Below are 27,697 nucleotides of genomic sequence, written 5' to 3'. Positions count from 1 at the left end.
CGAGGTGTGCTGTCCTGTTCCCTGGTCCCCCCAGGTCTGTGTGCCCTCAGGATGGCAGTGTGGAGGAGGGCCCTCTCGACAGGGGTGGTGGGCAGGACTGTGAGACTGGGAGCTCCAGACTTGTTGTCTGCTTGTCACTTCTGAAGGCCAGTTATAGGAAATTATGCTCTGCAGTCTGTAGACTGAGGAGTAGAGCGTTCTGAACACCTTGCAGCTGGGACCGTAGAGAAGGCAGAGACCCAATACTGTCCCATGGCTGCCCTCCACACTGAGAAGGCAGGAACTTCCGATGCTTTCCCAACACTATCCCCCCACCCCACTGGGAAGACAGGATGCTGTCCCATGACTGCCTCCCACTCCACTGGGAAGGCAGGGACCCCATGCTGTCCCATCACTGGCCTTAGTCCCCTACTGCTAAGCTAACAGATGCCATCTTGGAGAGGATCTGGAAAAGCAGGTGAGATCCAAGACTAGAATAGATTAAAAAAAAAAAAAGAGTATAAGTATGTATTTTAGAGGTAAATTATTGAATCAGATTTGTTTTACTCATGTATTCTCAGTGTTAGCTATACCCAAAGTGTGAGCCTTCTTAAGGCTAATCACACAGAAAGCTACATTTTCACTGTACATTTCAGTGTCATATGAGCAAATTTATACAAATAGTTGTGTTTAAATTGCTTGACACAAAACCTGGTCTATATAAGGGGCTAAAATAAAAAGTCACCTGCTGGTGTGATATGGGCTAATATATCTAGGAAGGGTCAGAGATATTCTGAAAAGTGGCACACAGATGGAAACATGAGAGTTCTTTAAGTTTGAAAGATCAGAAACAGTCCTAAAGCACTGGTGTGGTCAGATCTGAAATTAATCAATGGTGACTCTTCTAGAGTCCCTTGGACTGCAAGAAAATTCAACCAGTCCATCCTAAAGGAGATCAGTCCTGGGTGTTCATTGGAAGAACTGATGAAGCTGAAACTCCAGTACTTTGGCCACCTGATGCGAAGAGCTGACTCATTTGAAAAGACCCTGATGCTGGGGAAGACTGAAGGCAGGAGGAGAAGGGGACGACAGAGGATGAGATGACTGGATGGCATCACTGACTCAATGAACATGGGTTTGGGTGGACTCTGGGGGTTGGTGATGGACGGGGAGGCCTGGCGTGCTGCGATTCATGGGGTCGCAAAGAGTTGGACACACCTGAGCGACTGAACTGAACTGAACTTCTAGATTACTGTGGTGTTGTTGTTATCGTTGTTTAGTCAGTAAGTTGTGTCCGACTGTTTGCACCCCCGTGGGCTGTAGCCCTGCCAGGCTTTTCTGTCCATGGGATTTCCTAGGCAAGCAAACTGGAGTGGTTTGCCATTTCCTCCTCCAGGGGATCTTCCTAACCCAGGGATTGAATGCATGTCTCCTGCATTGGCAGGCTAATTCTTTATTCCTGAACCACTGGGAAAGCCCTTTTTGCGAATTTTTGGTTATATAAACTAGTCTCCCCCTTACACGTATCTTGCATTGCCAATATGTGCACTGTGGCCAAGGCGGTTACCTGGTCACAAAATCCATGGTCTCTTTTCTCCCTGACATGCAGTAAACTGCATTCCCCAGCCTCTCGTGGAGTCAGGTGTGATTTTGTGCTTGAGTCCCCTGGAAGTGAGCCCCTTTTAGCTGTGGCTGATACACACCCTGTGAATATGCTGGGTGAAGACTGCCCAGACTAACCTTGGAAGCTGTGTGTTGAAGGAGACAGAGTCTGCATATGCTTGGGGACCCAAATTAGTGGAAAGGACCACTTGCATAGTGCTATCACATATGAAGAATTAAGTTTTGATGGTGTTTGGGTCTGGGATCTTATTGATACAGCTACTCTAACTAATCAGTCTAATCTGATATAAGCAAGATATGGTAAACCATTTGGCAGAGCACCCCTCAGCTTTTCCCTCATAAGAGTGTCTCTCTTTTCTATTTAAGTCTTATCTTTAGGTATGTGATTGAGGGGGGTAAGAATTAATCTGGGTAACTCTGAAAAAATATTTTAACAATAGACTCTAAGGCAGTAAGTACTCTACTCAGATTATATTTTAGTTAGTACAAATACTGTACTTTAGTGTTTCGCAGGTATATGGTTTAGAATTTCTGACATGATGTACATTATAATTTTGAACAAATAAGTAAGTATATTGTAGATAATGAAAGCCAGATTTCTCATTGTCAGAGAGTAGAATGACAAATAAGGATATGGACGACTAGAATGAACCCTGCCATCTGTGAACACTTGGGTTTTTAAATATATGTATACAAAGAGAGATATATAGGAATAGATACAGATGAGTGGGAGGTGGTTAAGTATGCATAGACTTGGATGTCCCAGGCCTGTCCACTGGTGCCCAGGACACAGTGATACCTCAGTAGCAATGACCACACCTAACTTCAAAAAATCTTGTTTTTTAAATATTCTCCAGTAAAAACCAGTACTCCTTGAACTGATTGCAGAGCTGGTGCAGGGAAAGAATGAGGCGAGCCTAGACTATCTTTCTGTATCGGAGAATCAGGAAGTGTTGAAAAGTGATGGGACTTGATTGAAAAAATATAGGAACCAAGTTGAAGGGTCTTCCAGTGACCAGGTCTGGGACAATTTGAGCAAGAAAGAAGGATAAGAACGGATATGACTTGGACAATAAAAGTAACCCACAGAATGAGGAATCTGTGAATAAAAATGTAAATAAGCAAATAAGGAAGGAAGGCCAGCACTCCACCATGGTACAGATGGATTTGGAGAATCACCATTTAGTAGGGATCATAGCAACAACTGGTTCAGGCAAGAGTGACCTCTGTGTGCTAAAATTAGTGGGTGAAGTTTTGATGGGAAACAGTATTTGCCTAGTTTCAAAGTATCTCCCTATAAGATATGTATTAATTACAAGAGGAAGTGCTGGTGAGTTTCCCATGTAGAAAACTCCTCAGACATCAGCTTAACCAAGTGATGGAAGTCACCTTTCCAGCTTTGGCACAAATAGACATCCCACATCTGATACAAGGCACTGAGAGGAACAGCTTGTTGCTTCTGTGATGTTCTTACCCCAGACACAGAGCCTAAACCGAATCATGAGGACACATCAGACAAATCCAAACTGTAGATAGTCTGCAAGATACCTTGCCAGTCCTCCTCAAAATACCCAAGGAGTACGAGCAACCAAAGATTGACAGAGGGTTTAAGATTCCAGAGACTAAGGGGCTAAGCCAACAAAATACATGTGATCCTGATTTGGATTTTGTCCCAGAAAGGGATATTAGTGGATCTGTAGGTGAAATGTGAGTAAGTTCTGTGAGACTCCCATTGTTGATTTCCTGGTTTTGACCATTTTACTCTGGTTTTGTATGATATTAACAGAGGAAGCAGGGAAGATGTTATATGGGAACATGTTTGCACTACTTTTGCAATGTTGTCTGTCTGAAATTATTTCAAATGAAGAATTCACAACATAAAGAAATTAGAAATAATTCACATGGAAGTGTCATTACCCATTGCTTGCTATGAAGTGAAGGCTCTCTTTATCACTTTGGAGGCGTAAACTTATTTGAACGTCTTGCATGGTAACTGGGAAGACAGCTGAAGTTACAGCCACTTAAACTTTCCCAGGAAAATATATAATCCATTGGAACATTTTCCTACAAGAAACATTCTACAGAAACATTCTGTCGAATTTTTGCACCAGGCACAGCTCTGTGAGGAACGAGTGAATAAGGAACAGCATTTGTCCTCAAGGATGTTACGTGTTACTAGTGGCATTTGGCAGGTTACAGCCAACTTAATTGCATGTGTTTTATGCTACCTGTGCTGAGATAGCCCAGAAGGGAGTAGGGGGAACCACTGGTGTTACCAGATTCATTTTGCAAGCAGAAAAGAGAAGATCGAAGAACAAGTGACGGTTCAGAGAGATGGGCAGACTGTTCCCTAGGAGAAGATTATTCTTAGTCAGGAGCTCTGCATAAGTAAAGGAAGACAAATATGAAAGCTTGGCTTGTTGGAGAACAGCTAGAACAGAGTGGTGAGCATTTGGACCATGGCTGCAGAAAACATGTGAGGGAAACAAACACAGAAGAGGTGTCTCCAGATTGCAGATATGCTCCCAAGGGATCTGCTCGTTCCTTGTGGATAAAGAGTTTGTTTCTGACAAGAAATGCAGGGAGGAACACTGGTACAGTTGTTTGATACCAGTTTCTTTTCTCTTTGGAAATCACCAGTTGAGCTTCGGGAGCTGTGGGTGCTGGTTTGCCTAATGGGCAGGAAGAGAGAGAGGGAGGCAGTGATAACCTTGGTTCCCAAAGTCTCCGGAACAGCAGCCATGGCTGGAGGCCAGGTGTGTGTCCATGCCGGCTGACCCCGTGCCCCAGGGGTGTTTAGCTCTGTGTCTGCATGGACAGGCACTGTCTCCATGTGTGTAGAGACAATCACTTGCTTAAATTAAACCCGAGGAACTCATTCTTTGCAAAATTATAGCTGATGAAGGCCAGAGCTCGATATTTTTTAGTGTAGATCGCAGTCTACTGTGGCCCCCTTTGCCTGGCAAAGCAATAAAGCTATCCTTGTCTACTTCACCCAGAATTCTGTCTCTGAGATTCAGTTCGGCACCAGTGTACAGATAAGCTGAGCTTTCTGCATCATTATCAGGATGTAGAATAATAAAAAAATGCCTATAGCAAAGAAGGATACGACATTCCAAAGACTCAAATTATTTTATCATGGAAAAGGTACATGATATGTATAGGCCTATTCAAAGCACACATAATTTTATATTGTGACCTTGATAATATTAGTGTCACAGATTTCTTCTGCAAACTGAGTAGGGTTTTCCTATGAGTTTTCTCTGATTTGTGTGACCCCTTCCTCTTCTTATTAATGTGCTTATCCTGGGCAGAACTTGAAATATTCTCAATGGAAATACTAAGGCCCTTTTGGGTGACATTTTGGAAGCTACTCTGAAAGTCTCAGGGTTAAGAGTTTTATTAAAATGAAGTCACGTTCCTGGGAGATGAATGCTAAAATCTAAAATAATACAAAGCTATGGTAATATGAGGCAAAGCAGTGGGCAAAGAAAGGAGTGGAGGGAGACTCTAGGAGGTGGGGGTCCAGTGAGGCCAGGCCAGTTGTGACACACACAGGCAGAGAATCAAAGGCAAGCCTTTTAGAACCAAGGACTGCATTTGAATGGGTAGCAGCAGAAATCCCCAGTTCTCTAGTTAGTCATTGTATTTTAAAGGAATAACTTTGCATTGGGCTTCAGTTTCCTCCTGCATAAAATTAAAAGGGTTACCAAGATGATGGGTAAAGATGCTGCCAGCCTTGAAATTCAGATAGAAGGGCTGAATGTTAAAGTTCAGTGAACAAATTCCCTTCCAGTTTTCCTCTTCAACCCAGATCACATGTAAGAAGTGAACGTGAGAAGCCAATTTCAATTTTGAGCCACAGCTCATCTTGTGGTTTATTTGCCACACGAGAGCCTCTTTCACAAAATCTATATGTGATCCCGGAGGATAACCAACTGGAAGTCTCAGAGTTCCTGATCTTTGTGTCTCCATGAGACAGGAAAGGGCAGAGCGCAACCTTTAAAAGAATGATACAGCCATTAAGGACACTACATAAACTGGCTAGAACCAACGAGGTCCAGGTTGGCAGACGAGTCAGCTTCCGCTAGACCTTGCGCCTCATTATACTCACATTGTTAATACATCGGCTGGACGACACACTCACAGGTGCCACAGCGGTTCTGAGGCTGACCATGGAAGGGCCCAAAGTAGGTGGTGGCCCAGTTCCTGGAACTCCCTGCCCCTTTCCCAGAAGAGCTGGAAAAATTCTCACACTCATGAGCCTATGGCATTACGCAGCCCATAAAAACTAACCACTCATACCTTTTGCCTTCTGAGATGGCCCACACTCCATCTGTGGAATGTGTTTCTCTTTCATTTTCTGAGACAGACCAATTTCTGTCTATAGAATGTGTATCTCTCTAAATAAACCTGCTTTCACTTTATTCTGGCTAGTTCTTGAATTCCTTCCTGCTTGAAGTCAAGGACCCTCACTTGGCACCCCATCCCAGGGTCTCACCAGAGACCTGGGATGTGACTGTCCTCTAACACCCCATCATTTTCTGCAACACCATGTTCTCAAATTGTCTCTTATAGATGAGTAATTCAAATAGTCACCCAGAAATTTCAGTAAAGTAACCTTTAACTCTCTGTTTTGTGGGCTAGTTCTGCAGTTCCACTAACTGTCTTAGAACTGAACCCTAGCAGGCCCATTTATCCCCTCTGACAACCCAGTATGAAAAGGCAGAAAGATCTGACACTGAAAGATGAACCCTCCAGGTCAGTAGGTGTCCAGTATGCAACTGGAAAAGAGCAGAGAAGTGCCTTCAGAAGGAATGAAGAGGCTGAGCCTAAGCAGAAACATTGCCCAGTAGTGGATATGTCTAGTGGTGAAAGTAAAGTCCGAAGCTATAAAGAACAATATTGCACAGGAACCTGGAACAGTAGTCAAACAGGAGATGGCAAGAGTGAACATCAACGTTTTAGGAATCAGTGAACTAAAATGAACAGGAATGGGTGAATTTAATTCAGATGACCATTATATCTACTACTGTGGATAAGAATCCTTAGAAGAAATGGAGTAGCCCTCATAGTCAACAAAGGGTCTGGGTGCAATCTCAAAAACGACAGAATGATCTCTGTTCATTTCCAAGGCAAACCATCCAGTATCACAGTAAGCCGAATCTATGCCCCAAACACTAATGCTGAAGAGGCTGAAATTGAATGGTGCTATGAAGACCTACAAGACCTTCTAGAACCAACACCAAAAAAGGATGTCCCTTTCATCATAGAGGACTGGAATGTAAAAGTAGGAAGTCAAGAGATACCTGGAATAACAGGCAAGTTTGGCCTTAGAGTACAGAATGAAGCAGGGCAAAGGCTAATAGAGTTTTGCCAAGAGAACATACTGGTCATAGCCAAAGCCTCTTCTAACAACACAAGAGATGGCTTCACACATGGACATTACCAGATGGTCAATACTGAAATCAGTTTGATTATATTCTTTACAGTCAAAGTTGGAGAAGCTCTATGCAGTCAGCAAAAACTAGACCTCCTTGGAGCTGCTCAGATCATGAACTCCTTATGGCAGAATTCAGGATTAAAATGAAGAAAGTAGGGAAAATTACTAAGCCTTTCAGCTATGACCGAAATCAAATCCCTTATCATTATACAGTAGAAGTGACAAATAGATTCAGGGGATTAGATCTGATAGATAGAATGCCTGAAGAGCTATGAACAGAGGTTCATGATGTTGTATAGGTGGTGGTGATCAAAATCACCCCCAAGAAAAAGAAATGCAAAAAGGCAAAATGGTTGTCTGAGGAGGCCTTACAAATAGCTGAGCAAAGAAGAGAAGCAACAGGTAAAGGGGAAAAGGAAGGATATATATGTCTGAATGCAGAGTTCCAAAGAATAGCAAGGAGAGATAAGAAAGCCTTCTTAAGTGAGGAATGCAGAAAAATCTAGAAAAACAATAGAATGGGAAAGACTAGAGATCTCTTCAAAAAATTGGAAATACCAAGGGAATATTTCATGCAAAGATGGGCATGATAAAGGGCAGAAACGGTATGGACATAAGCAGAAAATATTAAGAAGAGGTGGCAAGAATACACAGAACTGTACAAAAGAGATCTTAATAACTCAGACAGTCATGATGGTGTGATCACTCAGCTAGAACAAGACATCCTGGAATGCGAAGTCAAGTGGACCTTAGGAAACATTCAGTTCAGTTCAGTTCAGTTCAGTCACTTAGTTGTGTCCGACTCTTTGCAACCCCATGAATCACAGTACACCAGGCCTCCCTGTCCATCACCAGCTCCTGGAGTTTACCCAAACCCATGTCCATCAAGTCTGTGATGCCATCCAGCCATCTCATCTTCTGTTGTCCCCTTCTCCTCCTGCCCCCAATCTCTCCCAGCGTCAGAATCAACTCCAATGACTCAACTTCCAGTGAGTCAACTCTTTGCATGAGGTGGCCAAAATATTGGAGTTTCAGCCTCAGCATCAGTCTTTCCAGTGAACACCCAGGACTGATCTCCTTTAGAATGAACTGGTTGGATCTCCTTGCAGTCCAAGGGACTCTCAAGAGTCTTCTCCAACACCACAGTTCAAAAGCATCAATTCTTCGGCCCTCAGCTTCCTTCGCAGTCCAACTCTCACATCTATATATGACCACTGGAAAAACCATAGCCTTGACTAGACAGATCTTTGTTGGCAAAGTAGTGTCTCTATTTTTGAATATGCTGTCTAGGTTGGTCATAACTTTCCTTCCAAGGAGTAAGCGTCTTTTAATTTCATGGCTGCAGTCACCATCTGCAGTTTCTTTGGAACCCAAAGAAGTAAAGTCTGAGACTGTTTCCACTGTTTCCCCATCTATTTCCCATGAAGTGGTGGGACCAGATGCCATGATCTTAGTTTTCTGGATGTTAAGTTTTAAGCATTACTACGAACAAAACTAGTAGAGGTAATGGAATTCCAGTTGAGCTATTTCAGATCCTAAAAGATGATGCTGTTAAAGTGCTGAATTAAGTATGTCTGTGAATTATGCCCTGAATTAAGTATGTCCACAGTGGCCATAGGACTGGAAAAGGTCAGTTATCATTCCAATCCCAAAGAAGAGCAATGCCAAAGAATGTTCCGACTATTGCACCTCCTGAGAAACATGTATGTAGGTCAAGAAGAAGCAATTAGAAATGGACATGTAACAGTGGACTGGTTCAGAATTGGGAAAGGAGTACATCAAGGCTGTATTCATTGCCCTGGTTATTTAACTTCTGTGCAGAGTCCATCTGGAGAAGGCAATGGCAACCCACTCCAGTACTCTTGCCTGGCAAATCCCATGGACGGAGGAGCCTGGTAGGCTGCAGTCCATCAGGTCGCTAGGAGTCGGATACGACTCAGCAACTTCAATTTCATGCATTGGAGAAGGAAATGGCAACCCAGTCCAGTGTTCTTGCCTGGAGAATCCTGGGGATGGAGGAGCCTGGTGGGCTGCCGTCTATGGGGTCACACAGAGCCGGACACAACTGAAGTGACTTAGCAGCAGCAGCAGCAGAGTCCATCATGTGAAATGCAAGGCTGCATGAAGCTCAAGCTGGAATCAAGATTGCTGGGAGACATATAAATAATCTCAGATATGCAGATGACCTCACCACCCTAATGGCAGAAAGCGAAGAGGAACTAAAGAGCCTCTTGTTGAAGATGAAAGAGGTGAATTAAAAAGCAGGCTTAAATCTCAGCATCGGAAAAACTAGGATCATAGCATTTGGTTCCATCACTTCATGGCAGATAGATAGGGGAAAAATGAAAACAGTGACAGGCCCTATTTTCTTGGCTCCAAAATCACTGCAGACTGTGACTGCAGCCATTAAATTAAAAGAGGCTTACTCCTTGGAAGAAAAGCTATGACAAACCTAGACAGCATATGAGAAGCAGAAGCATCACTTTGTTGACAAAGGACCATGTCGTGAAAGCTATAGTGTTTTCAGTAATCACGTACAGATGACAGGTGGACCATAAAGAAGACTGAGCACCGAAGAACTGATACTTTTAAATTGTGGTGAATGTAGAAGACTCTTGAGAGTCCCTGAGACTGAGGTGCTTCTATAAAATCTTCCAGGTCATGGACGGTGCAGCCAGAATCTGTTAGTTTGGCTCTTTCTTGGTGTCTCATTGGACTCATGAGGATCCCTGACTAGTCAGGCTGAGGAGCAGGGTTGCTGCGAACGTGGGGGTGGGGACCCTCAAGCACCTTTCAAGAGGGTTAGGTTTTCTGACCTCACTGCTGAATCCAGCATCTCCAGGCATCCATTTGCTGAAAAGCCACAGGTGTCCACCAGGCCTCCAGAAAGCTGGTGGAGACTTCTTGGCGGAAGGAGAATGAAGGCCTTGCAAAACGAGGTGTTTGATCTTTGTTCAACATTTCAAATGTTGGTATGTTTTTAAAATTTTTCCTGGTGAGGTGTGATTTGAAGCCCACTTTTGAGTCTTTATTTGACTCAATGATGAAATTGAAATTCTGTGAATGCTTTGAGATAAGAGAAAGCAAATAGTATCTTTGAAATATCAGGAGGACTTGACTCACTGGGTTTATAGTTTTCATGTTTCAGTCTTAGGTTTCATCACCATTTCCCAGCTTCTATTTCAGTTTCCAATGTGAGGAATCTTTCTTCCTTTTGAAATAACTAGAAAATTTTAAGGGACTGCATACTTAGCTATGTCTGTGTAAAATGGTTCGGAAAAAATGTAAAAAATTCATGAATCAGAGAACTCTTATTCTTGGGAAAAAATATTTGTGGTTTAAGGGAAACCTGATACTTTTGGCGGAAGGAGAGGAAAGAAGATTGAACAATGATTGTTTTTTAGAAATATTTCTCTGTGGGTCTCTCAGTACTCTGAACTCAGTGTCAGCTACCTTCTGGTCTCTGAGTCACAGTACCCTGAGTCTCTGTCGTACAGTTCTTTAAGATCCCACATTACACAGTGCACGTGAGTGAGGGTGATCTGATAGCCAGGCGATGGGTGATTAGTGATGGCAGCTGGTACTGGGTGCAGGCAGCGCAGAGTCTGATGATTTATCGGTTTGGGGATTGTTGATTTGGGTTATGGTATTAGCTATCAGGTTAGATTTTGCTTTTAATCCTTACCCTTCTCGTTCTAACCATCCTCATTTCTTGAACTGGTTTGTGAGATCAATAATAAGGACTTGCCTTTCTGCAAATAGCCATGTTCAGACTGGTAACCTGATGTATCTCGTGACTGAAACAGTTGTTATTTGAGGGCAATAAGATGCAGTATGTTTACCCCATCAGGCGATTTAAAACATGGTGTTTTGAAAAATATTAAATATTCTTTACCTAATGTTGTCACTCTTTAAAGACTGGAATATTTTAAATTTAGATTTTACATACCAGTTTTTCAAAATGGAACCTATTAAAGTGTGAATAAAATTTATATGAACAATTTTAATAATTATCGACAGTTGCTTGAATCGCTGTGCCATGGGTTTTCATAGAATGGTTTCATCCCTGATTAGAAGTGTGAAATTGGAAGAAAGCAGGTTCAGTTTGTGGGGGTTGCCCACCTGAGTTCCTGGAAAGGGTCCGGTACTCGTCTGTGGGTGCGGCTGTCCTAGAGTAGTCCACCCCGAGCCGCTTGTTCCTCAGCCCCGTCTGTGGTTCAGCCTGCTCCTCACCCGTTGCTGTGCCGCTGCCACGTAACCAAAGCAAAGACCATGAGCTGCTGTGCCGGTGGCGAGAATAATTACAATCCAGAGCCAGTGGCATGTGCAGGGAGGACGCAGGAAGGACCACACGCCAGGTATAGGAGGGGGTCCTCAGTGATGGAAGGAGGGCCCTGGGTGTGCCCTGGAACAGACACTGGGTTAGAGGCGCTCTCTCTTAATAGCGTCATACCCTTGCTGCATCAGGATCATCGTCCCACCTGCTTTTCATTCCTGGAGGTTTCCACCTCCACTGTGACCTGCACTGCTGCACAAGCCTGCACATTCAGGGGGAGAGGGTCAGCCTGGGGCATTTAGCTGCCGAAAGCCATTCTGCAGTCTGTATCCTCCGGGGCTTTGGGAGGAAAATCAATCACAGTCTTAGTTTTGATGATGAGACTTTTCTGTTTCCTTCTGACAGTAAGGGTATTGATCAGCTCCTGTGTAGCAAGAGTTGGATGGATTTCTGTTAGGTGTGGGGAATTCCTGTAAAGCTGTTTTTCATTCTATTTGAAAACCAGCCTCTGTTTTCACAGTGGCTGTGAAAGAACACAGTTTGTGTTCTTACCATGGTGCCCCCCCCCCAAATATTTTGCTTTTAGCATCTGGAAGAGGACACAACTCTAGACATTTATAAATAGCAATCTCTGGAATGTCAGGGTCACATTCTATAGGTTATAAATGATTGGTAATAGAGCACAACTGTATGCCATGAACCTTTAAAGGACCCATTTTGCACACAAGGCAACAGGTGATATTTATGCAATGTAGACATCAGAGTAATCTACTTGCTGTTAGTATTAATATATTTCATATTATCACAGTACCAGTGCACCAACCCAAATACATTAACAATATTTTCCAACATTTCACTGTCAAGAACATATGCTGTATGCTCAGGACGGGTAAGAGAATTGAGCTTATAATAGTGATTGTTTCACCATTTGGTCAACATAACCATTAGTGGGAAATCATGTCATCCTCGTTCCTGACTTGGCACTTAATGACTTATTTCCCGCATGTGGCTTCTTTGTGAGAGTCTTATTACATCGTGTGGGTTTTCTTGCCGTTGCCTTCTGGGATGTAGCTCATCCCACACTTGGCTGCTGGAAAATCCTCTCTCACCATCACGTCTGCTGTCCTGTTCTCTGCTTGGTTCTTAGCGTAGCTTCTGAGGACCTTCCATGCTCAAAGCTGACTTTGCACTGTAGGGGATGAAAACTTTTCCCTTCTTATCTTCTGAGTTCTGTGGCTGGCCTAATAATTAAATTGACATGAGACAGGTTAATGGGAGAAAGACAAATTTAATTTCATATGTACACAATTCCCACAAAGAAATGAGACTCAAAACCAGCCAGATGATCGAGGCTATGTGCCATCAGAGCTAAGAAAAGCGGTAGGGCTCTGAGGCTTCAAAGAGAAAGAGGGCTTTCACTGGGAGAGGAAAAGAGCAAGGTTTGGTAAACACAGTTGCCCTGCATGCAGATAAGTCTCGCAGAGGAAAAAGTTATCTCTGGCAGTAGCTGTCTTCCTGTTACTGGCCCCCTTCTAATTTCTTCTAGGTGGTTAAAGGGGAGGCAAAACCCTTTTCCTAAGACTTCTGGGTTTTGACTGCCTTCAGTTCAAAATAATCCACAGGCCAAAGTAGCATATTCTGGGTTGGTTTTTCTGAATCCTCACAGCAGCTCAGAGGTGGTGGCTTCAAATAACTGTTTTTTCTACCCTTCCTCAGACTTTGCTGACCTCCTGCCTCCCTGTTGGTCAGTCCAAGTCCCCCACATTCTGCCCTGCCTGTGTCCATCAGCGGCGGGCCCTGGAGTGTGGTGGCTTCTCCCTCAGCTACGTGAGCCTCATCCTTCAGGTCTCTCACACTTGGCCTCGTCCACCCGCTCTCTGCTCTCTCATCTGTACACTTTTAGCTCATCTAAATTTAACCAGGACTCTCTTCTTATACCTAACTGCTGTGTTCGGTTCAGTCACTCAGTCATGTTCAACTCTTTGCAATCCATAGACTGCAGCACGCAGGCCCTGTCCATCACCAACTCCCAGAGCTTACTCAAACTCACGTCCATGGAGTCGGTGAGGCCTTCCAACCATCTCATCCTCTTTCGTCCCCTTCTCCTCTTGCCTTCAATCTTTCCCAGCATCAGGGTCTTTTCCAATGAGTCAGTTCTTTGCATCAGATGGCCAAAGTATTGGAGTTTCAGCTTCAGCATCAGTTCTTCCAATGAATATTCAGGACTGATCTCCTTTAGGATGGACTGGTTGGATCTCCTTGCAGTCCAAGGGACTCTCAAGAGTCTTCTCCAACACCACAGTTCAAAAGCATCAATTCTTCAGCACTCAGCTTTCTTTATAGTCCAATTCTCACATCCATACATGACTACTGGAAAACACAGCTTTGACTAGATGGAACTTGGTCGGCAAAGTGATGTCTCTGCTTTCTAATACTGCCGTATGGTTTTGTACTTTTTCACATGCTGCTTTTGGGAGATGTGTTTTATGTCACCTTGAGGCAGGTGTGTTCTCGGTCTTGTCCTTTCTCTGTTCTTGGTGTGTTCTCTAAGATCTTCCTTTTCTACATGGTTTCAGATTTGTCTTTGTTGTAATGCACTCAGTATCCTGGATACTTAAGACCCTATCCTCTTTTTTATCCTGCCACTGTTTTAATTCAACATCTTACCATTTGTTACTTGAATTTTTGTAGTCATTTCCTAACTGGCTTCCGTGATTCTGATCTTACCATCAATCCTCTATCCTGACAAAATGATATTCCTTTAATGCAAATCTTATAACTTGCTTAAAAATATTTGCTAGAAGTATGCCTGTCTTGCTTTTCTAATAAGAGCCTCATCCACAATATTCAGTGCAAATATTTTCTCTACAGAGCCGCTCTGGCTTTCACAGATACTTTCTTTCATGGTCTCATAGCCTCTGCTCCATTTTTGTTAAAATATTTATCATATGTGTGCTCTCATGCATTTCCATGCTTCTTTCTCCTTGACATTAAAAGTGCCTCTTGGATGGAAACCACATCCGCATCTTTCTTGGCGTTTCTAACACCTGGCACATCTCCAGTGAAGAGCTGTTGCGTAAGCGCTGATTCTGAAATGTGAATCCTCTTTCCCCTCTGAGCTTGCGTCTCCACCTTCTCTCCTCACAGACTCACTGAAGGCAGGATGAGTGGCAGTCTGAGGATCCTTTTTATTCTCATGCAGAGATCTGGCCTCAACAGTTTTGATGAACGGTGAACCTATTATCTCATCCTTCCAGACAGCCCTTTCTGATGACTCCACCTCTCTCGGTCTCTTTGTGCTTGGTATTTATATTCTGTCTTAATGCCTTTGTTCTTATTTTCCGCTTGTTTTAACTTGGTATAAAACACAGATGCCACCAGAAAGGGGGCGAAACTTTTTTCTTCCCAACTGCAGTTGGAACATTTCTTTGGGCACAGGACATGCTAAATGGATGCTTGGTGAAGCAGTGAATGTGTTAACAAACCATCCTGTGCTGTAAAATAAAAAGGGGCGAGGAGAAAAGCTGTAAATGACTATTATCTGGCTCTGTGAAAACAAAAACTAAGTATGAACTTCCAGGGAAAGTTTTCTAGGCATTTTTTTCAACACTTCCCTGTGAAGAACTCTGATGGGGAGCCCTACTGAATAATTAAGCTCTATGTTTCTGAGTGGCTTCTTACCACAGAGTGGGTGTTTCTTCAGGGGCAGTGCCTGGCTCTCTTTTTGAGCTGAGACCCCATGGGGTATGAAGGTGGTTAGAGCCTGAGTGACATCTGAAGCGTTTAAATTTTAAAAGTTATATATATATATATATATATATATATATATATATATTGGCTGTGCTGGGTCTTCATTGCTGTGTGGGCTTTCTCTCTCGTTGCGGCGAGCAGGGTCAGCTCTGAAGTTGTGGTGTGCAGGCTTCCCATTGCAGCGGCTGCTTCTTGCAGAGCACGGGCTCTCGGGTCTGTGGGCTTCAGTAGTTGTGGGTCCCGGGGTCTAGAGCACAGGCTCAGTAGTTGTGGTGCACAGGGTTAGTTGCTCTGCGGCATGTGGGATCCTTCAGAATCAGGGATTGAACTCATGGTTCCTGCGTTGGCAGGAGGATTATTTATCATTGAGCTTTCAGGGAAGCCGTGAAGCATTTTTTTGATTGAAATACACTAACATTGAGTATAGTAGGGTGGTTTTTAAAACATTTTCTTTGAAAAAAAAATTTTTTTCTTGTTGTGTTTTATATCTCATTTTCTCATCCTTTTTTCGGTGTGTTTTTAATAACTCCATTGAGAATATAATTGACCTAATAATGGCATTTATTTAAATTATGCCTCGTGATGAGTTCTGACTTGTATATACTTGAGGAACTATGACCAAAATTAAGGAAATGAAGATGTCCATCACCCTGCAAAGTTTCTTTGGGCACCTTGGGAATGGGCTCCTTCCACGTCTGCATTCCCATGCCCTGTCTGCACTGATGGGCACTTTCTCGAGTGTTATATACATAAATCATATAGTGTGTACTCTAATTTGTCTGCATTTTATTCTTTATTTTAGTTTTTGAGATTTATTCATAGTAAAGTGTGTGTCAATAGTTTCTTCTGTTTATTAGTGAATAGTATTGGTATATCTGATACAGTTTGGATAGTAAAACTGTGAATTGTGAATTCAGTTGGTATATCCAATTGAATTGAATACACGAGAGTGTTTTTGTTCATTCATCTGTTGATGGCTATTTTGGCGCTTTGCCCATTTGAGTATTACTCAAAGAAGTCTGCTCTGCACATTCACACACACGTCTTTGTGTGCACGTATGCTTTCACTCCTCGTGGGTAAATTCACGGGGACATATTTTCTGGCACTTACGGCAGGTGTACATTTAACTTCTTCTGAAATAACTAGAATATTTCTCAGCAGTGGTAGTGCTGATACATTCCCGCTGGCAACATGAGTGTTTTCGTTCCTCCTACCTATGGCAGTACTCTATATGGCTGGTCATTGTAATGTTAGCCGTTCTCCTCGATGTGCAGTGCATTTTTGTTTGCATGTCTGAACTGAACTGAATGACAAATGATGGTGGGCATGTGTTTATGTGATAATATTCTAGATGGGCATCATCCTGGTGAGGCATCTGTTCAGATGTCTTGCCTATTATCTTGTTGGGATGTTTATTTTCTTATTAGAGTTTAGAGAATTCCCTATATTATATGGTTTGAAGTTCTTTATTAGATGTATGCTTTCAGATGGTTTGTCTTGACTTGTGTATCTTTCAGTGTATCTTTTTCATCCTCTTAGCAGTGATGATGCTGGCATCAGCTCAATGGACATGAGTTTTAGCAACTCCAGGAGATACTGAGCGACAGGAAACCGGGTGTGCCGCATCCTGGGTCGCAAATTTTCAGACGCAGTTTAGAAACTGAACTACACTTCAGTTGCTCAGTCGTGTCCTACTCTTTGTGACCCCATGGACTGCAGCACACCAGGCTTCCCTGTCCATCCCCACCTCCTGGAACTTCCTCAAACACAAGTCCATCGAGTCAGTGATGCCATCCAACTATCTCATCCTCTGTTGTCCCCTTCTACTCCTGCCTTCGATCTTTCCCAGCATCAGGGTCTTTTCCAGTGAGTCAGCTCTTCACATCAGATGGCTAAAGTATTAGAATTTCAGCTTCAACATCAGTCCTTCCAATGAACATTCAGGGATGATTTCCTTTAGGATGTACTGGTTGGATCTCCTTGCAGTCCAAGGGACTCTCAAGAGTCTTCTCCAGCAACACAGTTCAAAAGCATCAGTTCCTCATTGCTCAACTTTCTTTATAGTCCAACTCCCACATCCGTACATGACTACTGGAAAAACCATAGCTTTGATTGGATGAACCTTTGTTGGCAAAGTAATGTCTCTGCTTTTTTTTTTTTTTAATTTTTATTTTTACTTTATTTTACTTTACAATACTGTATTGGTTTTGCCATACATTGACATGAATCCACCACGGGTGTACATGCGTTCCCAAACATGAACCCCCCTCCCACCTCCCTCCCCATAACATTTCTCTGGGTCATCCCTGTGCACCAGCCCCAAGCATGCTGTATCCTGCATTGGACATAGACTGGCAATTCGATTCTTACATGATAGTATACATGTTTCAATGCCATTCTCCCAAATCATCCCACCCTCTCCCTCTCCCTCTGAGTCCAAAAGTCAGCTATACACATCTGTGTCTTTTTTGCTGTCTTGCATACAGGGTCATCATTGCCATCTTTCTAAATTCCATATATATGTGTTAGTATACTGTATTGGTGTTTTTCTTTCTGGCTTACTTCACTCTGTATAATCGGCTCCAGTTTCATCCATCTCATCAGAACTGATTCAAATGGATTCTTTTTAATGGCTGAGTAATACTCCATCGTGTATATATACCACAGCTTTCTTATCCATTCATCTGCTGATGGACATCTAGGTTGTTTCCATGTCCTGGCTATTATAAACAGTGCTGCGATGAACATTGGGGTACATGTGTCTCTTTCCATTCTGGTTTCCTCAGTGTGTATGCCCAGCAGTGGGATTGCTGGGTCATAAGGCAGTTCTATTTGCAATTTTTTAAGGAATCTCCACACTGTTCTCCATAGTGGCTGTACTAGTTTGCATTCCCACCAACAGTGTAAGAGGGTTCCCTTTTCTCCACACCCTCTCCAGCATTTATTGCTTGCAGACTTTTGGATTGCAGCCATTCTGACTGGTGTGAAGTGGTACCTCATTGTGGTTTTGATTTGCATTTCTCTAATAATGAGTGATGTTGAGCATCTTTTCATGTGTTTGTTAGCCATCTGTATATCTTCTTTGGAGAAATGTCTATTTAGTTCTTTGGCCCATTTTTTGATTGGGTCATATATTTTTCTGGAATTGAGCTGCATAAGTTGCTTGTGTATTTTTGAGATTAGTTGTTTGTCAGTTGCTTCATTTGCTATTATTTTCTCCCATTCAGAAGGCTGTCTTTTCACCTTGCTTATAGTTTCCTTTGTTGTGCAGAAGCTTTTAATTTTAATTAGATCCCATTTGTTTATTTTTGCTTTTATTTCCAGAATTCTGGGAGGTGGATCATAGAGGATCCTGCTGTGATTTATGTCTATGCTGTCTAGGATGGTGATAGCTTTTCTTCCACAGAAGAAGCATCTTTTAACTTCATGGCTGCAGTCACCATCTGCAGTGATTTTGGAGACCCCAAAATAAACTCTGTCACTGTTTCTATTGTTTCCCCATCTATTTGCCATGAAGTGATGGGACTGGATGCCATGATCTTAGTTTTCTGGATGTTGAGCTTTAAGCCAGCTTTTTCACTCTCCTCTTTCTCTTTCATCAAGAGGGTCTTTAGTTCTTTACTTTCTGCCTTAAAGGTGGTGCCATCTGCATATCTGAGGTTATTGATATTTCTCCTGGCAGTCTTGATTCCAGCTTGTGCTTCATCCTGCCTGGCATTTCTCAATATGTATTCTGCACATAAGTTAAATAAGCAGGGTGACAATACACAGCCTTGACATACTTTCCCAATTTGGAACCAGTCTGTTGTTCCATGTCTAGTTCTAACTGTTACTTCTTGACCTGCATATAGATTTCACAGGAGGCAGATCAGGTGGTCTGATATTTCCATCTCTTTAAGAAATTTCCACAGTTTGTTGTGATCCACATAGTCAGAGGCTTTGGTGAAATCAATAAAGCAGAAGTACATGATTTTCTGGAACTCTCTTGCTTTTTCAATGATCCAGTGGATGTTGGCAATTGGATCTCTGGTTCCTCTGCCTTTTCTAAATCCAACTTGAACATCTGGAATTTCTCAGGTCACATATTGTTGAAGCCTGGCTTGGAGAATTTTGAGCATTACTTCACTAGTGTGTGAAATAAGTCCAATTGTTTGGTAGTTTGAACTTTCTTTGGCATTGCCTTTCTTTGGGATTGATATGAAAACTGACCTTTTCCAGTCTTGTGGCCACTGCTGAGTTTTCCAAATGTGCTGACATATTGAGTGCAGCACTTTCACAGCATCATCTTTTAGGATTTGAAATAGCTCAACTGGATTTCCATCACTTCCACTAGCTTTGTTCTTGGTGAAGCTTCCTGAGGCCCGCTTGACTTCACATTCCAGGATGTCTGGCTCTAGGTGAGTGATCACATCATCGTGGTTATCTTGGTCATGAAGATCTTTTTTGTATAGTTCTTCTGTGTATTCTTGCCACTTCTTCTTATCATCTTCTGCTTGAACTATAACAACAATCCAATCATTCTAATCCCATATTTTTGACAAGTTTTTTCTCTACTGAATTACCTTTTTACCTTTGTCCAAATCAGTTGTATTTGAGTTCCCTGAGTCATACTGCAGATTCCCATTGGCTATGTATTTTATATATGGTAATGTGTATGTTTCCATATTGCTCTCTCCTTACATTCCACCCCCTCCTCGCTCCCATCTCATATCCAAGAATCTATTTTCATTGTGTCTCCATTGCTGCCCAGCAAATGGGTTCATAAGTAGTGTCTTTCTAAATTCCATGTATATGCGTTAGTATACGATACTTGTTTTTCTCTTTCTGACTTACTTCACTCTGTATAATAGGCTCTAGGTTCATCTACCTCATTAGAACTGAGTCAAATGCATTCCTTTTTATATCTAAGTAATATTCTATTGTATAAATGTACCACAGCTTATTTATCCATTCAACTGTCAGTGGGCATCTCAGTTGTTTCCTTGTCGTGAAAGTGAGAGTCGCTCAATAGTGTCCAACTCTTTGCGACCCCATGGACTAAACAGTCCATGGAATTCTCCAGGCCGGAATCCTGGAGTTGGTAGCCTTTCCCTTCTTTAAGGGATCTTCCCAATCCAGGGATCAAACCCAGGTCTCCCACATTGCAGGCTGATTCTTTACCATGTGAACCACCGGGGAAGCCCAAGAATACTGGAGTGGGTAGCCTATCCCTTCACTAGCAGATCTTCCTGACCCAGGAATTGAACTAGGGTCTCCTGCATTGCAGGCAGATTCTTTATCAACTGAGCTATCAGGGAAGCCCTAGCTATTGTAAATAGTTCTGCAATAAACGCTGGAGTACATGTGTCTTTTTCAATTTTGGTTTCACAGGGTATATGCCTAGAAGTGGTATTTCTGGGTTATATGGTGGTTTTATTGCTAGGTTTTTAAAACCTAATTTATTTTTAATTGAAGGATAATTGCTTTACAAAATATTTTGGTTTCTGCCAGTTATCAACATGAATTAGCCATAAGTGTACATATATTCCCTCCCTTTTAACCTCTCTCCCATCACCTTCCGCATCCCACCGCTTTAAGTTGTTACAGAGCCCCTGTTTGAGTTCCTTGAGTCATACAGCAAATTCCTGTTGGCTATCTATTTTACATATGGTAATGTAAGTTTCCATATAACTCTCTCCATACATCTCACTGTCTCCTTCCTCCCCACCACCCCGTGTCTGTAAGTTTGTTCTCTATATCTCTGTCTCCATTGCTGCCCTGCAAATAATTTCATCAGTACCGTCTTTCTAGATTCCATATATATGTGTTGGTATACAGTATTTATCTTTCTCTTTCTGACTTGCCTCACTCTGTGTAACTCATTAGAACTGACTCAGATACATTTCTTTTTATGGCTGAATATTATTCATTGTATATACGTACCACAGGTTCTTTATCCATTCATCTGTCGATGGATGTCTAGATTGCTTCCATGTTCTAGCTATTGTAAATAGTGCTGCAGTGAACATTGGGGTACGTGTATCTTTTTCAATTTTGGTTTCCTCAGGACATATGCCTATTAGTCGGATTGCGGGGTCATGTGGTAGTTTTATTCTCAGATTTTTAAGGAATCTCCAAACTGTCTTCCATAGTGGCTGTGTCAATTTGCATTCCCATCAGCAGTGCAATAAGGTTCCCTTTTCACCATACCCTCTCCGGCATTTAATTTTTGTAGATTTTTTGATAATGGCCATTCTGACTGGCGTGAGGTGATCTCATTGTAGTTTTAATTTGCATTTTTCCAATAATGAGTGTTGTTGAGCATTTTTTCATGTATTTATTTACCATCTGTATGGCTTCCTTGGATAAATGTCTGTTTAGGTCTTTTTCCTACTTTTTGATTGGGTTGTTTGTTTTTCTGGTATTGAGTTGTGTGAGCTGCTTGCGTATTTTGGAAATTAATCCTTTGTCTATTGTTTCATTTGCTGTTACTTTCTTCCATTCTGATGGTTGTCTATTCACCTTCTTTATAGTTTCCTTTGCTGTGCAAAAGCTTTTAAATATAACTATGTCCTGCTTGTTTAGTTTTGCTTTTATTTCCATTACTCTAGGAAGTGGGTCGTGGAGAATCCTGCTGTGATTTATGTCATTCAGTGTTCCTGTGTTTTCCTCTAAGAGTTTTATAGTTTCTGGTTTTACATTTAGGTCTTTAATCCATTTTGAGTTTATCTTTGTGTATGGTGTAAGGAAGTGTTCTAATTTCATTCTTTTACATGTAGGTGTCCAGTTTTCACAGCAGCACTAATTGAAGAGACTATTTTTGATCCCTTGTATATTTTTGTGTCCTTTGTCAAAAGTAGTGTACCTGTGGGTGCATTGGTTTATCTCTGGGCTTTCTATCTTTTTCTTTGATTTATATTGCTGTTTTTTGCCAGTACCATGCTGCCTTGGGAAACAGCCTAGAGGAGTGGAATGAGGAGGGAGGGAGAAGAGATTCAAGAGGGAGGTGACATAGTTATACCCATGGGTGATTCATGTTGATGTTTGGCAGAAACCAACACAAGAGTATAAAACAATTATCCTTCAATTAAAAATAAATAAATTTAATTATAAAAAAGAAGTTGTACATATATACACTGGAATATTACTTAGCCATAAAAAGGATGAAATAATGCCATTTACAGCAACATGGATGGGCCTAGACATTGTCATACTGAATGAAGTAAGTCAGACAGAGAAAGAGAAATATTTTATGATATCCCTTATAAGCAGAATCTTTACATATTGTATAAATGAACTTATTTACAAAATAGAAATAGAGCCACAGATGTAGAAAACAATCTTATGGTTACCGGGGGAAAGGAGGTACAAGAAGTTGTGAGATTGGGATTGCCATATACGTACTACTGTATATAAAACAGATAACTAATAAGGACCTACTCTATAGCATATAGCAGAGGAACCTCTCCTCGACACTCTGTAATGATGTATATGAGAAAAGGATCTAAAAAAGTGTGGATATGTACAGCTGAATCACTTTCTTGTACAGCAGAAATTAACACAATATTGTAAATCGAGTATACTCCAGTAAAAATTAAAATAGATAAGTAGGCAAATAGATAGATAAAAAGAATTTGAAGAAAAAACAGTTGTGTTTGGGTCTGTTTCTGGATAGTCTATTCTGTTTTGCCTTTCTTTATGACAATTCCACATTATCACAATTACTGTGATTGTTGTAATAATTTTTGAAATGAGGTAGTATTAGTACTATGACTTTGTTCTTTTTCAAATGTTCTTTTGGCTTTGCTAGACCTTTTGTATTTCTGTATGAATTTTACAATGTATTTGTCAGTTTCTACAGAGATGCTGAGATTTTGACTGGAATAGCTTTGAGTGTGCAGATTCTTTGGAGAAAGACTAATGGATAAGGGCTAATATTAGCCATGTTCAGTTTTCCAACCAATGAACATTGCATATAGAACCATTTATTTAGGTTTTAAAACCTTTCTTTCACCAATGTTTAATAGCTTCCATTGTTCAGAGCTTTCACATCTTTTATCATATTCATCTCTTGTTTCTTATTTTTGGATGCTATCATTGATGTAGATATTTTAGCTGTAATTTCCAATTGATTGTTGCTAAATGTAGAAATAAAACTGTTTTCTGTGTATTGGTCTTGTATCCTGCAGTTTTTTTTTTTTAAACTTATTTGTTAGTTCTAATAGCTTTTTTGTAGAGCTTGGATTTTTCTACAGAGTGAATCATGTTATCTGCAAATAAAGACAGTGTTACCTTATCCTTTCCAATCTAAATACTTTTTATTTCTTTTTCTTGACTTATTACACTGACTAGGATCTCTTGTTCAGTGTTGGGAAGTGGTGAGAATACTATCTTTGTCTTATTCCTGACTTTAGAAGGATAGAGTTGGTCTTTTTATCATTAGTCATGATGTTTATATTAGGTATTCATAAATGCTATTTATTAGATTGAAGTTCTTCTCTATTGATAGTTTGTGCAGTTTTTTAAGTGAAGAATGGATGTTGAAATTTGTTAACATTGTTTCCTCTTTATCCATTGGGATGATAATATGATTTTTCTTTTGTTAATATGTTGGATTACATTAATCAATTTAAAAATATCAAACTTATCTTGGACTGCTGAGGTTGAGGTAAGCTCAGCTTGGTCAAGGTGTATTATATCTTTTATGTAATTGAATTTTATTTGTTAAAAATTTGGTTGAAAATTTCACATGAAATTTCAGCATGGATATTGATCTGCAGTTTTCTAGTCTTATGATTTCTGTGTCAGATTTGGGTATCAGGGTAATTTTGACCTCAGAAATAAGCTGGGAATCATGCTCTACTAGTTGATTTTCTGGAAGAGTTTGCATAGAATTCATATTAATCCTTCCTTTTATGTTTGGTAGAATTCAGAATTGAAACAATAATCTTTGTGGGGAAGTTTTTTAACTAAAATTTTGATTTCCTCAATAGGTGTAGGGTTTTTCATGTTACTTATTGTTTCTTGAGTAAGTGTTGATAGTTGTGTCTTTGAAAAATTTGACCATTTCATCTGAGTTGTGGAATGTATCAACATGAATTTGTTGATGCAATTCCCTTATTTTTTAAAACATATGTAGACCCTGAAATGATGTCAGATACTTACTTTACTTCTTAAGGAGTCAGTTTTGGTTTCATTGTTCTATTTTATTTTTGTTCCTATTTCATTGATTTCTAGTTTAATCTTTAGTATTCTCTTTCTCCTACTTACTTTGGCTTTCACTTGATCTTTCTTTTGCCCAGTTTTTTAAGGTAAGAGCAAAGGAAATTGATGTGAAAACTTATTTTCTAAAAAAAAGACCTTCAGTGATATGGTTTTTAAAGCCTTTTTAATAGCCTACAGAATTCTAATATGGTATGTTTTCATTTTCATTCAGTTCAAAAAGCTTTATTATGCTTTTTATTTTTACTTTTTTCCCTCTATAATTTCTATTGCTATGTCTTCTATCTCACTAGTTTTCTTCTGCGTTGTCTAGGCTGCAGTTATTCCCATCTACATATTTTTAACCTTGGATATAGTTATTTTCATTTCTGAAAGTTCAGTCCTTTTTATGTCCTGATGGTGATTTAGTCACTGAGTTGGGTCTGACTCTTATGACCCCATGGACTGTAGTCTTCCAAGCTCCTCTGTCCATGGGATTCTCCAGGCAAGAATACTGGAGTGGGTTGCCATATCCTTCTCCAGGGGATCTTCCCAACCCGTGAATCGAACCCAGGTCTCCTCTACTGCAGGCAGATTCTGTACTGACTGAGCTATGAGGGAAGCCATTTTATGTCCTACATGTCTCTTAAGTTTTTGTATTATACAGTAGAGTCATGATAACTTTTTAAATGTCTTTTTCATATAATCCTAGTTTTTTTTTTTAATTTTTTAAGTTCTGAGTCTGTCCCCTTTTGATTCATTGATATGTCCTGATTATCAGTTGTAAATATTTTCATGCCCAGTGATCATTGTTTGGAATCAAGACATTATGAATTTTAACTTGCTTGAGTGCTTGATATTTTTGTCTTTCTGTAACTATTCTTGGGCTTTGTTCTGGGACACTGTTAAATTCTTTGGAAACTGCTTTGTCCTTCAGAGTCTTGCTTTTACTATTGATTAGGCAGAAGTGGAGCATTGTTCAGTCTAGGTTTAGTTATTCCCCATTATTGAGGAAAGGCCTTGTGAATGGACCATTGAGTCTGGTTCTGATGGAGTAGTTGCTGCTCATCCCTAACTCTGGAATTTAAAAAGAAACTCATTCCTAGTTTCTTTTTGTGTGCATGGTAAGTGTCTGACTCTTTATGACCCCATGGACTGTAGCCTGCCAGGTTTCTCTGTTAATTGGTTTCTCCATGGAAGAATACTGGACTGGGTTGCCATGCCCTTCTCCAAGGGATCTTCCCTACCCAGGGATTAAACCAGTGTTTCTTAAGTCTTTTGCATTGGCAGGTTTGTCCTAGTGGTAACACTAGGACCACCTGGGAAGTCCCAAGTTCATTTTTAAACCATCAGTCCATCCTAAAGGAGATCAGTCCTGGATGTTCATCGGAAGGACTGATGCTAAAGCTGAAACTCCAATATTTTGGCCACCTCATGGGAAGAGTTGACTCACTGGAAAAGACTCTGAGGTTGGGAGGGATTGGGGGCAGGAGGAGAAGGGGACGACAGAGGATGAGATGGCTGGATGGCATCACCGACTCGATGGACATGAGTTTGAGTAAACTCTAGGAGTTGGTGATGGACAGGGAGGCCTGGCATGCTATGATTCATGGGATCGCAAAGAGTCAGACACAAACGAGCGACTGAACTGAACTAAATATTCACCTGAATATTTGTATTTCTGCTTCACAATTGGCTTTTGAATCTGTTTTTCCTAATTCTATTATTTAGATATATTCAGTTCAGTTCACTTGCTCAGTCATGTCTGACTCTTTGCGACCCCATGGATTGCAGCATGCCAGGCCTCCCTGTCCATCACCAACTCCTGGAGTTCACCCAAACTCAAGTCCATCGAGTGCATGATGCCATCCAGCCATCTCATCCTCTGTCGTCCCCTTCTCCTCCTGCCCCCAACCCCTCCTAGCATCAGAGCCTCTTCCAATGAGTCAACTCTTCCCATGAGGTGGCCAAAGTACTGGAGTTTCAGCTTTAGCATCATTCCTTCCAAAGAACATCCAGGACTGATCTCCTTTAGAATGGACTGGTTGGATCTCCTTGCAGTCCAAGGGACTCTAAAGAGTCTTCTCTAACACCAGAGTTCAAAAGCATCAATTCTTCGGCGCTCAGCCTTCTTCACAGTCCAACTCTCACATCCGTACATGACTACTGGAAAAACCATAGCCTTGACTAGATGGAACTTTGTTGGCAAAGTAATGTCTTTGCTTTTGAATATGCTGTCTAGGTTGGTCCTAACTTTCCTTCCAAGGAGTACATATCTTTTAATTTCCTGGCTGCATTCACCATCTGCAGTGATTTTGGAGCCCCCCAAAATAAAGTCAGTCACTGTTTCCACTGTTTCTCCATCTATTTCCCATGAAGTGACGGGACCAGATGCCATGATCTTCGTTTTCTGAATGTTGAGCTTTAAGCCAGCTTTTTCACTCTCCTCTTTCACTTTCATCAAGAGGCTTTTTAGTTCCTCTTCACTTTCTGCCATTAGGGTGGTGTCATCTGCATATCTGAGGTTATTGATACTTCTCCCAGCAATCTTGATTCCAGCTTGTGCTTCTTCCAGCCTAGCGTTTCTCATGATGTACTCTGCATAGAAGTTAAATAAGTAGGGTGACAATATACAGCCTTGACGTACTCCGTTTCCTGTTTGGAACCAGTCTGTTGTTCCTTGTCCAGTTCTAACTATTGCTTCCTGACCTGCATATAGGCTTCTCAAGAGGCAGATTAGGTAGTCTGGTATTCCCATCTCTTTCAGAATTTTCCAGAGTATATTATGATCCACCCAGTCCAAGGCATAGCCAATAAAGCAGAAATAGATGTTTTTCGGGAACTCTCTTGCTTTTTCCATGATCCAGCGGATGTTGCCAATTTGATCTCTGGTTCCTCTGCCTTTTCTAAAACCAGCTTGAACATCAGGAAGTTCACGGTTCACGTATTGCTGAAGCCTGGCTTGGAGAATTTTGAGCATTACTTTACTAGCATGTGAGATGAGTGCAGTTGTGCGGTAATTTGAGCATTCTTTGGCATTGGCTTTCTTTGGCATTGGAATGAAAACTTTTCATATTAACTTAATTTAAACTCAGAAACTCATCACACTGTATGAAGAAGGACATTCTTCTTTTTTTGTCGTTTTATTAAAATCTTGGTTGTTTAATCTAAATTTGGCATATATGTTACTATTGTAGAGGTTCAGTACAGCTCATTCAAAGGTAAATGTTACATTTTTTGTTATGGTGGTGTGATTGTTGAGTCAGATTTACTATTTCAGCTTTTTTTTCATATTTCTCAAAACTAATGTTTTGACAGATGAATTGTCTGATGGCTGAGTGTTGGGCGAATAAGCATGCATCTGTTGAACACAAGTGAAGTGGGAGTTTTAGGGGAGATTGGAGAAAGGCAATAATGAGCTTTCAAGAGGGAAAATTAGCCCCAT

At 41.1% G+C, this 27,697-nt stretch overlaps 1 protein-coding gene across 2 annotated transcripts in view; it reads left to right on the top strand.

Moving 5' to 3' along the window:
* The window catches only part of GABRB3 (gamma-aminobutyric acid type A receptor subunit beta3), a 284,737-nt gene that overhangs the window by 45,351 nt on the left and 211,689 nt on the right, over positions 1–27,697 (top strand). The gene's annotated exons all lie outside the window — the stretch shown is intronic.

Source organism: Ovis canadensis, chromosome 18, assembly GCF_042477335.2.
Source record: "Ovis canadensis isolate MfBH-ARS-UI-01 breed Bighorn chromosome 18, ARS-UI_OviCan_v2, whole genome shotgun sequence".
NCBI classification, from domain to species: domain Eukaryota; kingdom Metazoa; phylum Chordata; class Mammalia; order Artiodactyla; family Bovidae; genus Ovis; species Ovis canadensis.
This window is presented reverse-complemented; position numbering and strand designations above follow the sequence as displayed.